This window comes from Quercus robur, chromosome 11, assembly GCF_932294415.1.
Source record: "Quercus robur chromosome 11, dhQueRobu3.1, whole genome shotgun sequence".
NCBI lineage: Eukaryota > Viridiplantae > Streptophyta > Magnoliopsida > Fagales > Fagaceae > Quercus > Quercus robur.
The window spans coordinates 43,985,059-44,001,905 of record NC_065544.1 but is presented as its reverse complement, the minus strand read 5'-3'; the positions used below and the strand labels follow the sequence as shown (position 1 = coordinate 44,001,905).

The following is a 16,847-nucleotide window of genomic DNA, read 5'->3' as shown; positions in this document are numbered from 1 at the left end:
TCTTTAACCCTCAAAACATGTCTTTTACAAAATACAAGTGAGAAGTTTTCATTTGTTATGGTTACATTAGCATGTAACTCATGCATATGCATAAATTAATTTAATAATAAACACACTTTTTAATTATAAAAATATAAATAATTGATTTAATTATTAAAAATATATAAATCTAATTAGATGCATATTAAAATTCATACTTAAGCCTAATGCTACGTAATTATGATTATTTTTATTTTAATTTTTAATAAAATAAAAAGAGTGATTTCAAGACACGTGTGTGGCTCAGGTTTGGTGATACTTTGGATACATGGATGGCTGGGATAAGCTTGGAGCTTCCTAGGTGAAACTCAACTCAAACCGCAGCTCCAACTCCTCTCTTGAGCCGAACTCCTGGTTTATACCTTAAAGCCCATTTCAAGAGATATAACCCCAATCCAGCACTATTAGAGGATGGCAATTGCAACCCGATCCGTGGGTACCCGGACCGACCCTAATGGGTCGGATTTTAACCGGTCCGATAAATAATAGGATCGAGTTCGGGTTTTAAACCCGACCCGACCCGGTTACAAGTTATAAAATTACAAAAAAACCCTACTATATATATATATATATATATATATATATATATACACTTATAACCCTAAAACTAATCCTCTCATTTCACAACACACACACTCACCAGCCTCCAGCCGCTCACTCTCACTCACTCTCAATCTCACCGCCGGACCAAGCTCAAGCTGTCACTGCCTGCCTCAAGCACTCCCTCAACCGATCAAACACCACGCAACCGGTAACTCACCCAAGCCACCACAGCCAAAACCAAGCCCAGAAAAAAAGATCCAAGAAAATCCTCGCCGACAAGCCCAACCACAGTCAAGCGATCAAGCTCCTCGCCCGTTGCAGATCCACCGATCAAGCACAACCTACTGAATGAGCTTCCTCTTTCTTTTTCCTTTACTCATTTTCTGATTTTTTTTGTCTTGAATCTAAATCCTTTTTCTCTGCGTTTTCTCTTCAGCCAAATACCAACAGAAGTAACCACAAGCATGAAGCCAGAAGAAACCAACACAGCCAGCAATAATCAAAGCAAAGAGAACCAAAAAAAAAAGAAAAAGCAAAGAGGGCATCAGCTGGTAAACCCGAAATTCCTCTTTTATTTTTATATAGCTCTATTTACACTTTTTGTTCACAATACACACATCATCACGGAGTGACAGCACCCACATTCTACTTCTAATCTACGCACACATACATGCGCTGTGCTCACCTGGACACATAACACAATAGCACAAAAACTCCATAGCTTAATCCCTGTTTGAGATTATGGGTTTGAGAGAGTAGCTTTTGGTTTGGGTTTAGAGAGAGAGAGAAAGTGAGAGTATGAGGGAGGCCGTTTGGGTTTGCGGTGTTAGAGGAGGTGCAACCACCGTCTGTGGTGGCGATGAAGATCGAAGATGGAGGAAGCTTGAGCTTCGGCCAGTGCGTTTTTGCAGAGAGAGCTCGGGTTGAGAGGCTGGGTTAAGGAGAAGGAATATAGGAAACGGGCCGGGTCTGACCCGACCCAGTGATGTGGGTTCCTTACCCGTTTAGTCTTGTGTAGGATTTGATCCAACCCAACTCAGTGGGCTTCTCTTGGCCCATTAGCTATAGAGCCTTAGGCCCCTTCTGTTTTAGCCCAATCCGAAGGTAACTCTAATAGGCATCCAGCCCCAACCCATCACTCCTTTAATGTTAGCCCAGATCCGAACCTACACAGGGTTTAGGCCCTTACACTTTGGATATAAACCCATATCTCTTTTTAATACATGTTTCAGCCCACCTTTTAAATAAAAAGGGCCCATCGGCATGTTTTCCTTTTAATTAATAAAATGCCATCATGTTTTCTTGCATGTTCATATTTTAATCCATATTTTGTCATATTTGCATATTGGTCCATGCTTTGTCATATTTGCATTATGCCATGGAATTTTCTCATATTTATATATTGGTCATAAGCTTGTCATAATTGCATTTTGACCAGAAAAATTCCCTAAATCATGTTTTAATCCCAAATATTACCAAAAATCATATTTTGACCTCAATTTTCTCAAAAATTTCATTTTGACCCAGAAAATTCTCAAAATCATCTTTTAATCCCAAAATTCCAAAAAATGATATTTTGACACCAGTTTTCCACAAAAATTGCATTTTAACCCAAAGAATTCCCAAAATCATGTTTTAATCCCAAAATTCTCAAAAATTATATTTTGACCTGGTTTTTCCCAAAAAAAAAAAAACATTTTGACCCAAAGCTTTCACAAAATCATTTTGATCCAACTTGCAATGGAACAGAATCAACTCTGTCCTTGTAAAGGATCTGAGAAAGATATCTATTGGCAATGAATAGATATTTGAAAACTTGTCAGTTATCCTCTGCTTCATCTCTCAATATAAGAAGGAAGATCAAATAACTTTTCTTTATCGATTGGATAAGACAACATTTAAATAAAAAAACCATAAAAAATTTTATACGTAGAAAAAAATTAATTCTCAAAATAACGAGAAGTTATGCACCTAGGGTTCATTCTGCAGTCGTGAGAAAGAACCATACTCTCTCTTTTTATATTCTAATTCGTCATTGATTTTTTTTTTTTTTTTTTGTTCTCCATTCTATTTGTTTCATTCTGATTATAAATCCTTTCGTTTTTCGTTTGCATACCTTTCATAAAATGTTCTTGCAAATTGCGTATAAAAGTCTTCCATTCGTATGATAGGGTGAGGAGGTTTTCTGATTTCATTGAGAGTAAGAAAACAAATATTAGACACTTTTGCTGGTTACTAGGCTTGGTGGTCAAAAAGTGCTTTCTAAATGATTACGAAGAAACTTGTTTGTCTATTTTCAAACTATTTTTTTCTGAAGTGTCTCCACCAAGAGGTGTTGAAACACAACTTTATGTTTCAATCTGTCTGGCTCTATATGGCAATAAGCACAAGTTCAACTTTATTCACGCATTAAAGAAATTCACCGACCACAACAAGGGTTTATTTTACGAGGAAAATAGCGGACTTCAAAACAATGCCTATTGATTTCAAACATGGTGGGGTAGAATCACAAATGACAAAGAGAAAACCAAAGAGACAATGTTGGGTGCTTGGGTTTCCTCAAAATAGTACACAGCTCCCAACATTGTTTCTTTCGTTTCCTCTTTGTCATCTGTGATTCTAATCCACCACATTTGGAATCCATAAGCCTTGTTCTGAAGTCCACTATTTTTCTTGTAATATAAATCTTTGTTGCGGTTCGCAAATTTATTCAATGCATGAATAATGTTGAATTTGTGCTTATTACTATATTGGAACATGAAGTTGTGTTTCAGAACCTCTCGGAGATACACTTCGGAAAAAATTAGTTTGGAAAAAGGCGAAAAAGATTCTTCATAATCATTTGGGAAGCACTTCTTGACCACCAGCGAAAGTGTTTGATATCTGTTTTCTTCCCCCCGGCAAAATTAGAAAACCTAATCACCCATCATACAATTGATAGACATCATTGATGAATATCTTTCTCAGGTCCTTGACTTTTATACGCAATTTGCAATAACATTTTATGAAAGGTATGCAAATGAAAAACAAAAGGATTTATAATCGGAATGAAACAAATAGAATGGAGAACAAAAAGAGGAAAGAAATCAATGATGAATTAGAATATAAAAAGAGGGGGCATGGTTCTTTCTTACGACTGCATTTCTTACGACTGCAGAATGAAACCAAGGTATGTAACTTCTAATTATTTTGAGAAATATTTTTTTTTTCTTATGTATTAAATTTTTTTATGGTTCTTTGTTTTAAATGTTGCCTTATCTGAACGATAAAGAAAAGTTATTTGATCTTCCTTATATTAAAATGCAACAGAGGATAACTGACAAGTTTCCAGGTTATTCATCGTTGATGGATATCTTTCTCAGGTCCTTTACAAGGACAGAGTCAGTTCTGTTTGATTGCAAGTTGGATCAAATCCTCGTGGAGGATGGTTCTTTTGCTGGGAAGATGTACATGAACTACACAACTTTTTCTTCAATTCAAGAAAAAAGTCATTAGAAAGAGTGATTAGAGACCTTAATATTTAAACAACAGTTTTAGTTTTTTAAACACCATTACCAAGCGAGACCTTAATATTTGCTACACTACCCTTTTTTTTTTTTTTGGGTTGAAATGTTTGCTACACTACTAAAATAAATAGCAAAATACTGTACTTACACATATCCCTAAGTAATTACAACAGGCTTTGAAACTATTAAATAGTCAATCATTTGGTTCAATGTTTCTGAAAAACCCTTCGTATTTTCATTCACCTTTTTCACTTCTACTCATTTATATACACATTTCCACAGCCCTTCATGCCATTCAATCTCAAATACGCTCAAATAAAAAACGATGTCATTGACTTCAACCTTTCAACAACACCTACATAAATCCAACACTATGGCATCATTTGATTCCAACCTGTATGAATAGGCAATGATCATGGAAGAGGACTTGCAGTTTTTATTCAGTGACGATAGCTCACGATTTTGATGTTAAAGTCAAACTTTGTGAATTTTGTGAAGGTTGTGATTTGTTTTAAGTCTTTAGGTATTTGGAAATTTGGTTTGGGAAAGTCGTAAATTTATTTTGTTTTAGAACTAAAGAAAAAGAAACATTATAAGTTATTATTGATGAAGTTAGGTTTATTTATTTATTTATTTATTATTATTATTATTATTATTATTATTATTTTGTGTTAGTACTCATAATTTGTAGATTTCTTAGTAGGTTATTTTACAGCTATTTTGTGTGATATGAACCATAATGATAATAAATAAAAATCGATGATTTCAAAGTATTTTTAGTTTTTTTTAAAGGATGTCGAAGCCCAAATAAAAACAATTAAATTACAACAAATGATTTCCGTAATTTCATTGAGATAATAATTGGATATTTGCAATTGAGATCTCCATATTTGATTGTCAGAATATAGTAGTTGAGGAAGTGTTTGAGAGGTTGTTTAAATTTATGTAATTTTAGGATATAAAAGTTTTTCCTGCTTTAAATTCTTATTCATAGATTTCAAAATCATTTAATTTGTTTAAAAAATGAAATCTACTTTTAATCGTAAATATTATAATATTTTATAGTCTTATATACAGAATTTTTAAAATAAAATATGAATTAAGAAAATGATGTTTCAAAATATTCAACAATATTGTGGTCAAAAATTAATATTAATAAGTGTTATATGTAGGTCTTAATATACATAAAAATTATTTCAAATGAAATTGTAAAGTATCGTCTACAATATTAAAAAAGTTGGGTCTCCAAACTGGAAGATGCACACTACATAGACATGTGTCCCTTGCTTAAAGCATAATATAATAGCATATGTCATCTCTTCTTAAAATTAGGGATTCACAATGAGAATGAATATTCATCTACCACTATATCCTTTCATTTTCTCTAAATTAATTTATATAGGTAATGGCCTTTAAAGCCCCTTTAATTCATATTTGTTGTGATTAATTAATATTTTGCAAAATCATAATTTTATTCATATAGAAGACAATAAATGTCACTGTAAAATGTTTCCTTTTCACTGTTGCATGTCTGAAGCCCACATGAATTACCATCTATTAGCCCAAAAACATTTTCAATAAGGAAAAATGATCCCTCCTCTTCCATCCCTTTACATCTGTTTTTTTTTTTTTTTAGAATCCCATTTACACTCTAAAATTTTAATTTCATCAATAATAACAACTTTAAAAAAGAGAAAATCATTATTTTAAATGACTCATCAATAGTTCTGGAAAAGAAAATATTATTATTTATATAACTCGTCCTCTAAAAGATCTTATATTTACACCTGTTTTATCATAATTGGTTGGGGTTAATGGGTTTGTCTGGGGAGTGTAGGAATTGTGGCAACGAATCTATACATATATATATGTATATATATTATTTGAGAAGAAGGCAAATGCAATGGATAAGTACAGACACATTTTTGTTTATTGCTAGTGAATGTGATTGGCAGAAGGAATTAATTGATGGAGTAAAACAAAACACTATTCACTGCTACAGCCTACAGCCTTTCTCTGTTTCTGTCTAGGGCAGAGAGCAGCAATCCTTCTCTATCTCTTCTGTTGCCCAAAAATCGTTCATACTTGAAAAATTCAAATCAATCCCAGCCCAAATCGCCTTTTTCTTCTCTTTTTTATTTTTTATTTTTTTAATAACAAAACAGAAAGAGTAGGTTACACATTAGGTGGCACAGCCCTGTCATAGTGCATAGGCGTGTTGGGATTCATATCCCGTGCAATACCTAGGGTATTGCATGATGTGCCATTGCTTTAATCCTAGCCATTCAATTGATCTAATGCTCAAAAATTGGACAGCTCAATAAACACGTCAGCGATCCGTGTGAGCCCTCATTTTTCTCTGTTCTTTTAATTTCTCCTCTCTCTCTTCTTCACGCTTACCCCTATTCAAAAATTTCAGAAACACTCTGGCTCTCTCTCTTCTAGCCGAACATGCCTCAGAGTCTCTCTCTCTCATGCCTCAAAAAAAAGCCACCAGTGATTCTCCGGTTACCTCTCCACCGAAGAATGAATGTGAACCAACAGTGTTTCAGCTACCCACCCAAATGTGATTAGATCTGGTAATCAAATTTATGAATTTTTTTTCTTTGTGTGATTTCTTTGCCAAAGATCATCTTTTTGTTCCATTTATAGCACTAAAAATTATCTATTTCTTTCATTGCTTTTTTTTTTTTATTTTTTATTTTTTAAATCTGATTCATTTATTGTTGAATGTTTTTGAGATTTTTATAATGGGTATGAAGCCCAGTACCAGTAGAGTGTGCGTGTGTGTCAATGGCCAAGGACTGGCTGGTGGAGATTTTGTTAGGTTGTGTCCTCTGATGCCGATGTTTGGTTGCTGGGTTTATCGGTTCCTTGTGTTATGTTTTTGTTTTCATTTCATGAGTTTCAAGGGGAAAAAATTTTGTGTTTACTGTGCAATCTTGTTCATAGCCAGGGATTTAGTTATTACAGATCAATTCTCAAACATCAGTTGAACCTTGGTGTCTCTGAATTTTATGACACTGTTACTTTGTCCATAACAAATTGTGAAAATTCAGAAATAAAAAGCATCAGGTTGCTTGATTTACAAAAGAAAAAAGGGTGATGGCATTTACAGGCATTTTGTATGCATGCTATTCTTGTAAATCTCCCATTGAAGTAGAAAATGTTTGAAATATATACAAAAAGTCTCACTATTCCACTCTCAACAAATAAGCCCAGCACAACCTACTGAATGAGCTTCCTCTTTCTTTTTCCTTTACTCATTGTCTGATTCTGCTTTTTTTTTTTTTGCTTGAATCTAAAACCTTTTTCTCTGCGTTTTCTTTTCAGCCAAATACCAACAGAAGTAACCACAAGCATGAAGCCAGAAGAAACCAACACAGCCAGAAATAATCAAAGCAAAGAGAGCCAAAAAAAAACAAAGAGGGCATTAGCTGGGTAAACCCGAAATTCCTCTTTTATTTTTCTATAGCTCTATCTACATTTTTTGTACACAATACACACACCATCACGGAGTCACAGCACCCACATTCTACTTCTAATCTACTCACACATACATGCGCTATGCTCACCTGGACACATAACACAATAGCACAAAAAGCTCCATAGCTTACTCCCTGTTTGAGATTATGCGTTTGAGAGAGTAGCTTTTGGTTTGGGTTTAGAGAGAGAGAGAAAGTGAGAGTATGAGGAAGGCCGTTTGGGTCTGCGGTGCTAGAGGAGGTGCAACCACCATCCGTGGTGGCGATGAAGATCGAAGATGGAGGAAGCTTGAGCTTCGGCCAGTGCGTTTTTGCAGAGAGAGCTCGGGTTGAGAGACCGGGTTAAGGAGAAGGAATATAGGAAACGGTCCAGGTCAGACCCGACCCAGTGATGTGGGTTCCTTACCCGTTTAGTCTTGTGTAGGATTTGATCCAACCCAGCTCAGTGGGCTTCTCTTAGCCCATTAGCTATAGAGCCTTAGGCCCCTTCTGTTTTAGCCCAATCCGAAGGTAACTCTAATAGGCATCCAGCCCCAGCTCATCACTCCTTTAATGTTAGCCCAGATCCGAACCTACACAGGGTCTAGGCCCTTACACTTTGGATATAAACCCATAACTCTTTTTAATACATGTTTCAGCCCACCTTTTAAATAAAAAGGGCCCATCGGCATGTTTTCCTTTTAATTAATAAAATGCCATCATGTTTTCTTGCATGTTCATATTTTAATCCATGCTTTGTCATATTTGCATTATGCCATGGAATTTTCTCATATTTATATATTGGTCATAAGCTTGTCATAATTGCATTTTGACCATAAAATTTCCCAAAATCATGTTTTAATCCCAAATATTACCAAAAATCATATTTTGACCTTGATTTTCCTCCAAAATTGCATTTTGACCCAGAAAATTCTCAAAATCATCTTTTAATCCCAAAAATTCCTAAAAATGATATTTTTGCGCCAGTTTTCCTCAAAAATTGTATTTTAACCCAAAATATTGCCAAAATCATGTTTTAATCCCAAAATTCTAAAAAATTATATTTTGACCTGGTTTTTCCCCAAAAAAAAAACATTTTGACCGAAAGCTTTCACAAACTCATGTTTTGAACCCCAAACTTTTACAAAATTACATTTTGGCCCCTAGTATCACCAAATTCCCTTTTCAATTTCTTTGAACGAATGAAGTGTCTAGTTGCTTAATAAATTTTATTGCTGATAGATCAAAATGGGATAACATATTATTTGGAATTCGCATGTTTATCCATATCCCAATCAAGCTAACTCCCCCTCCCCTTGCACTAATGTTTTGGTTCGTTATGTTTGTGCATGAGAATGAGAAAATGAAGAATAAAGTTGTTGAAAGGTGACATATTTCCTTCCTTTTCCTTTTATTTTTTGTTACATATATTCACATGCTAGTTATGTAGTTAATATTATACTCTAATGCTAGTTATACATATTTAAATTTGGCCTTCACATGCTATTTATATATATTTCTCATCTTTTGTTTGTAAACAAGTCTTTGAAATAAATATTCGTAAGCTATACATATACATATATATGTATATATGTGTGTATTTATATTGTCTTTAAAAAACAAAATGTCCAGTATCTAAATTTTTAAAACTTTTTAACCTAAAAGTTAACGTTAGAATTAAAAATAGAATGTGTTACAATCCTTTGGCTAGGCGGTGTGGGGGTAACTGAACTTTCAAGTTTATAATCTTTGGTTCAAGACTTTTGGGGCGTGCACACGAGGTACTGTCCTTTAGGCACTGTGGGGTGTTTAACACCTTTTCCGTACATAATGGAAATTCTGAATCTTTGATTTTTAGTTCTAGACGTTCTTTTGTTTTCTATTTTAACATAAGTGTCTTTGATTTCTGGTTTGAGCTGTTATTTTATTTTCTATTTTAACTAAAGAGCACTTAGGAGTCTCTTGGTTAAATTAGGAAATAAAATTTGATTAGACTTAGGTGACTAATCACACTTTTACAGCAACAAGGATAGGTTCAAGTTTCTCCTTGTACCCAAGAATCTTGGGAGTGAAACTCAGGCTATTGTATGTATAATTTTGGACTTAAAAATGAGAGCTATGGGCTTAACGAATGGTGGTTACAAATTTGAATGAAAATTATGAAACAGAGGAAACAATGTTTGGTCTCATATTTTCTACCAACGTAACGGTTTTGAGGTATATGTCAATCACCCAATTACTTTTTTGAATTTCCTTCGCAACTTCCAAATACACTTGCCGAATGGTACAAAAGCAAAAAACAAAAGGATTGGATAAGAGAGTGAGAAAAGATGATGGGTCATGGTGCAGTTTGAAACATCAGTTTGGTTTTTTTTTTTTTTGAGAATTAAAGTTTTTTTTATCCTTGTATATTGAATCTTAACAACAATAAAAATTGTTAAGACAACACAATATATGTGGGAAAAAAACTTTGGCCTCAGATTGCAGGTTGGATAAAGGACCATGACTCTTTATCTGGTCTTCCAAAGCATCATTGTATGCTTTCCTCAATAGGTTCTACCTACAATTTTCATCACTCTTTTTCACAATCCTTTCCTTTTTGGTTTTTGTACCATTCTAGAAATGTTCTTGCAAGTTGTGGAGAAAACTCGGAAGAGTGTCTAAGACTTTTTTCTTCATTTCAAGAAGGATTTGAGTAGACGCTAAAGACAATCGAAGATCATGACAAAAAGAAATAAATCAAATATGAAATTGAACAATTAATATAAAATTAGATTTCAATAAAAACTTAGTCATGAGTTTATTAATTTATTACATATATTTTTCCGGCAAAAGGGTTTTCTTCCTGAATAATTTTATATAACGTGCAACCAAACTCAAATAACTTATTACCCTTCAAAGATCTAATATATGAGTTCATCAGAGATGAATATATGCTTGGAAAATTCTGTGAGATCCTCTCTTCCATGTCCTTGTAGGAAGGTTAAATAACTTAGCATTATCAAAGAAGAATGATAATATCTAAACCAAATAACAATGAAAATTGTTAAGACACAAAAAAACCCCTTAAATTCTCAAATTAATATAAAGTTACAAACCTTGCCCTCATTTTGTAGATGGAATTAAGAACCTTGGCCCTTCTTTTGTTGTTCTAAAGCATCGTAAAATCATCTTTTCTGATACTTTAGAACAACATAAGAATTAAAGTTTTTTTTTTCTTCTTCTTTTGTGTCTTAACGATTTTTATTACTGTTTGGTTTAAATGTTGCCATACTTGGTTAATAATGCTAGGGTAGTTGAACTTCCATCCTACGATGAGCTGAAGGAGAGGATCTCATCGAAGTTTCTAGGCATATATTGATCTATGATGTACTCATATATTAGATCTTTTAAGAGTAAGGAGTTGTCTAAGTTTGGTTGCATGCTGGATAAAATCCTTTGTTGTTGACGCCTCCCTGGTTTGATTTTTCTGTCTTCGTGGTTTGGGTTTTGTTTTTTGTGGGTTTCTGTGTGGGTTTCAAGGTTTTGTAGGTTCGTGGTTTGGGTTTTGTTCTTCGTGATTTCTGGGTTTCAAGGTAGAAGGTTGTGAGTTTGGCTTTGCTGGTACGCTTCTTCGCCGTTCTCCTTTTTTTTTTTTTTTCGTTTTGTGTTTGCTACTTTGCTTGGTGCTTGGTGTTTGGGTGGTGAGAAAACGTGGGAAAGCAAAGGGATTTACTGGGTTTGTTTATTTTTTTTTTTTGGGTGGGTTAATTTTTTTTCTTTGTTTGCTTTCTTAGAAAATAAATGATAAGGAAACTGAAAAAATCGACCGAAACTGAAATCCAACCAAAATCGATTGATTTCCAATTATTTCAGTCGGTTCACAAATCGAAAATTTCGGTTTTGGTTGGCCAACACTTAGAATACCGATCGAAATTGAACCAACACACTCCTAGGTATACGGTTAAGAGAGAGGGAGAAAAAGGAGATAAAATTGATGAGAGGAGAGAGAAAAATAATAAAAAATTAATTTTTTCATACGACATTCTTGTCTGTACCGTTCCAAAGTTGGAACGTCACTGTTCACTTATGCCAAATGTTTTGGCACTTAGAATAGATTTTTGGTGTTTGGTGTGTCAAATTCCAGGTTGGCACATGGCGGTCTCATTTTGAAAATTCAAATCTATCCCATCCCAAACCTTTTTCTTTTTTGTCTTACATTCTTTGCAAAAATGTTAATACAAGTAAAAAAAAAAATATATATATATATATATAATTTCTTTTTAGAGAAGAAAGATACAAGTATCCAATTTTTACAGCCTGTTTGGTAGAGTTGTTAAACAATTCATTTTTAGTTTTTAAACAATATTATACACATTTTCACACATTTTTTCACTCACACGTATTTTAAAGAATTACAAACATTATTCAAACTCCTCTTCCAAATAGTCTCTTAGTTTTGTTTTATTTTAGTTTTACTTTATTTTTATTTTTTTAAACCAAAGTTAACCTGTAGATCTATTTTAAATAGATCTTGACCATGGATCCAAATCCAGTTTGTCAATATTAGCACAAATATCACTTTCTCTCTCTAGTCTCTAGTCTCTACTTTTTCATACGGAAATATTCAAAAGTCTCTCGTCTATCTTTGTCTTTCTTCAAGTAATCTCTCCCGCAAACACAAACTCACCATCACATTCACAGTAGACACAAATCTACAATCACACCCACAATATACACAAACGAGAGAGAAGAAAGAGAGACCCATTTGAGCTAGAGAGAGAAACGACCACCGATTTAAGATGAGCAGCAGTGAAAGGAAAATAGATGCTACTAATGTCAGTCTTATTGATGTTTTTCCTCAGCTCTTTGCGCTTGATGCTTTTAAAGATAAGAGACTAGATGCAATAGATAAACATAAATTGATGAGTGTGATTTCCTCACTTCGACGAGAAGAAGTATTGGTAAGATTTTAGTTTTTTTTTTTTTTTCTCCTTTATTTTGATGTACCTTTATTTATTTTTATGTTTCTATTGATGGTGTATGTGTTTTCACCTTTCAGACGATCGAGACATTCTTAACCTTAGATTTAGCGGCAGAATTTATTATGTGGGAATTTGATGTTACAACGGGAAAGGTACCACACTTTGGATACTTTTATCGAAAAATTTACAGAGGTGTAAGGAAAGTTCTGTACTCTCTGTAAGTTTTTCGATAAAAGTATCCGAAGTGTAGTACCTTTCCCGTTGTAACATCAAATTCCCACGTAATAAATTCTGCCGCTAAATCTAAGGTCAAGAATGTCTCGATCGTTTGAAAAGTGAAAACACATACAGCATCAATAGAAACATAAAAATAAATAAAGCTACATCAAAATAAAGGAGAAAAAAAACTAAAATCTTACCCATTCTTCTTCTCGTCGAAGTGAAGAAGTCACACGTCAATTTCTGTCTATCTATTGCATCTGGTCTCTTATCTTTGAAAGCATCAAGTGCAGAGAGTTGAGGAAAAACATCAATAAGACTGACATCTGACATTAGTAGCATCTATTTTCGTTTCCCTGTTGCTCATCTTAAATTGGTGGCCGTTTCTCTCTCTTGCTCAAATGGGTCTCTCTTCCTTCTCTCTCGTTTGTGTATATTGTGGGTGCGATTGTAGATTTGTGTTTGCTGTGAATGTGATGTTGAGTGTGTTTGCGGGAGAGATTACTTGAAGAAAGACATAGAGAGAGATTAGAGACTGTTGAATATTTCCGTATGAAAGAGTAGAGAGTAAGTGATATTTGTGCTAATAGTGACAAACTGGATTTGGATCTATGGTCAGGATCTATTTAAAATAGATCTAAAGGTTAACGCTGGTTTAAAAAATAAAAATAAAGTAAAACTAAAATAAAACAAAACTAAGGGATTATTTGGTAGAGGAGTTTGAATAATGTTGTTTGTAATTTTTTGAAATACGTGAGTAAAAAAATGTGTAATATTGTTTAAAAACTAAAAATGAATTGTTTAACAACTATACCTAACCGGCTGTAAAAATTGGTACTTGTATCTTTCTTCTCAAAAAGGAAATTATATATATATATATATATATAATGTATATTTACTTGTATCTTTTGTTGTAACATTTTTGCAAAGAATGCGAGACAAAAAAGAAAAAGGTTTGGGATGGGATAGGTTTGAATTTTCAAAATGAGACCACCATGTGCCAACCACACGCACTAACAATAAACAACAAAGCCCTTTCTCTTTTGCACTCTGCATTTGCTCACCAAAGTATCCAGACAATAGTCAAGATTGAACAAAAATTATAAAGATGGGGCTTCAACTCAAGATCATTGATCTTTTTGGCTCCCAAAAAAAAAAAAAAATCTTCTGTCTCAACTTCCCAGAAGAAAGAATTGATATTGTGGGGCCCAAATGGTAAAGTTTCTGATTATGGATGGGAAATTTGATTTCATGAGCCATTTTTAGGGCCAAGCCAGTAAGAGAAAAAAAAAAAAAAAACGTGGCCTCTTTTGTATATATTTAGATTCAACTAAACCATTCATTTTTAGAAACATTTTCTCGGAAATTGAAAAAGTATTGACAATTTTTTCAATTTTCGAGAAAATATTTCCAAATATGGATAGCTTAATGTATGTCCTTAGGACACACATTAATTGGACACCTTCTTTATGGATTTTGCAGGGCACACATTAAGCCATCCATTTTTAGAAACATTTTCTTAGGAATTGAAAAAATATTGACAGCTTTTTCAATTTCCGAGAAAATGTTTCCCAATATGGATAGCTTAATGTATGCCCTTAGGGCACACATTAACTGGACCATTTTCTTTATTAAATAGTTTAAAGTTTGAACTTTGTGGTCCATGAAATTTAAAGCCTGTGGCTATAAAATGGGATTGGTTGCTTTTGCTCCTAACAAAATACATACCTTGGGAAATTGGTATTATTAGTCTATAGAGTAGGCCACTTAATGGAGAGCAAGAGATGTGTACTGAGGAAACTTGTTGGTTGCAGACCTACTAACTAATTTGGGCAGATTCATTATCAGTGGAATTATTTGAATAGTAAAATAAATTAGTAAAAATAATCTTGCCAAACAGATACTTCATATTTCCTACCTCTAAGCTAAGGTTTCCAACAATATAGGTGACTTTTAAGAAATTGATATTGATTAACATGTTCTTATGTACTGGTTAACATTCTCCTCTCTCTCTCTCTCTATATATATATATATATATTTATTGATTTACATGTCAATTCAATTAATTAAGGGACAATCTAGGCTATATATCCAGCACCAAATTCTACCAACTCTTTTTTGTTTATTTATTGGTAAAAATATATTTATATATTACTACTATATATGTTGAGGATTATAAGATTATTGCTACGTGTATGTTGTGGAGGAAGTTCATCATATCCAGAGGGCAGTAGAGTAAAGTGCATCTATTCAGGACCACATCTTCTGATCTAACCACTGGGGAATATTTCATTCACGAAATAAGGTACTAGGCACTAGCCCACTATTTTCCTTTTTGCTGAATAGGTATCTAGGTCTATGTATATATCAATCACGATCCCCCCTCCTCCCCCTCTCTCTCTCTCTTCCCCCGTTTTCATATTATTAAAGTTAAAAATACATCAAACTTTAACACTATTTTAACCTGGACAAGGATTTTTTTGTGTTCAACCCTACTTTTTTGCTATAAGAATGTTTGATTTCAAAAATATCATAAGCCAAACTTTTGCCAGTTAATCACAAGTATATCTTGAGTTTCAATTTGATTTAGTACATGTATGAAATTTGGCATGGTTTTGCTCATTTCAATCACATACATGTATTGCCTTTTCTTCTTTCTCTACAGTTACAGCCCTAATCCCGTTAACTTTCAAAACTAGACACAAAAGTGAGATCCAGTTCATCTTCAAGTTTATGGTGAATTGTTCATGTCATTATGATACCATTGATATAGTTTGTTTTAATTTGGTTTAGTGATTGGTACTGACTATTGAATCTTTATTGTGGTTGATTCACTTTGACTTTGCACTTAAGATTAATTGTTTATAGTATGTACTTATTTACTTCGACACCTTGTAGTGTTTGTAGTTTAAGTTTCCTGTAATAATTACGAACTAATTACCACCGTTGACGCATTGGATTAACTGAAATGTTATTTTTGATGGCATGAGCTATTTGATTATCCTGGCATGTATTTAAATATTCATTATAATTGATTTTTCTTATATTTGATTCATGTAGTATTTTTTTTCAAATGTTTTTTTTTTTTTACAGGGATGAGTGTTCATTGTTCATTAAAGGGTTGCAATTTCAAGGATGGTTATAATATGTTATATGTATTTGGGATGGACGCTTCACTTTTGCTATTTGTTTTTGGTGCAGTTAGATAGAACTTAGATTAACTACTTGAACTGGTGGGATTGTAATTATATATCCCCTGATGAAGGAATTGAACTTCTTGGTTTATTTAAAATCATTATGGATATCAAGTGATGTAAGGCTACATTGAAAAAATCATTATATATTTTTTCAAGTACTGTTTCAGCATTTACATTTTGAAGTCATATTGTATTTGTGGATAAATATTTGTTCACCTTATTTTCCCAGATAGAGTTTTCTTCCATGTTATGGGGACCCCTTGAATCAATAATTGTATTACCTAACCGAGTGTGAATTTTACGATAACCACTGCGTCATGTTAGTCTTGAGGCATTTGATATGTTGTACGGGTTTATTGTCCCATGATATAATAGCATCATATTTTGAATTTTTAGCTAAAATGCATTCTTGATTCTTGAAGTTTGCCTTGAGTGACATTGGCCTCTCAAATTTCAAAAGTATTGCACTATTAGTTATTGAAAAAATGGCTTGCTTTTTAAGGTATTTTTTATGATCCATTAGCAAGAGCATACAACTCATTTGCCAATTCTAAGGTATTCTCTATAATGGGATAAATCAAGTCATTCTTGTAACTGCTTAAAACCTAAACAAGAAACATTATTTAATGTATTTGTATTATATGGACAGATAATGCCGTGTGTCAAATAATTATTTGTACATGTCAATATGTTTGCCAAGTGTCAATAATAATTTACAAATTTGAATGAAATAAACGTATTTCTTCAATATGGTATTTATGTTCATGTTTTAAATTTTATTTATGAGCACTAATTCTTAATTTGTTATTTGCCTCTTAATTTTCCTAACCATTACCTTCCAATGGCTATTCAAGTGAGAGATTTAAAAACAAAGGATTAGCTTTTATTTTTGCTCTTCTCCTATGGTGTTGGTGT

The 16,847-nt window shown here is 33.2% G+C and overlaps 1 long non-coding RNA gene across 3 annotated transcripts; it reads left to right on the top strand.

Annotated features, from left to right (window-relative positions):
* Positions 1 to 658: 658 nt before the first annotated feature.
* Positions 659 to 16,334, top strand: LOC126705729 (uncharacterized). 3 transcript variants are annotated; one of them, XR_007648416.1, is made up of 4 exons: positions 659 to 1,133; positions 7,422 to 8,938; positions 14,946 to 15,040; positions 15,829 to 16,334. It is a non-coding gene; the product is annotated as an uncharacterized LOC126705729 (long non-coding RNA). The 3 variants fall into 3 exon arrangements; XR_007648415.1 differs by having other exon boundaries at positions 659 to 1,549; positions 7,947 to 8,938; XR_007648414.1 differs by lacking the exon at positions 659 to 1,133 and adding an exon at positions 5,844 to 6,667.
* Positions 16,335 to 16,847: the final 513 nt, after the last annotated feature.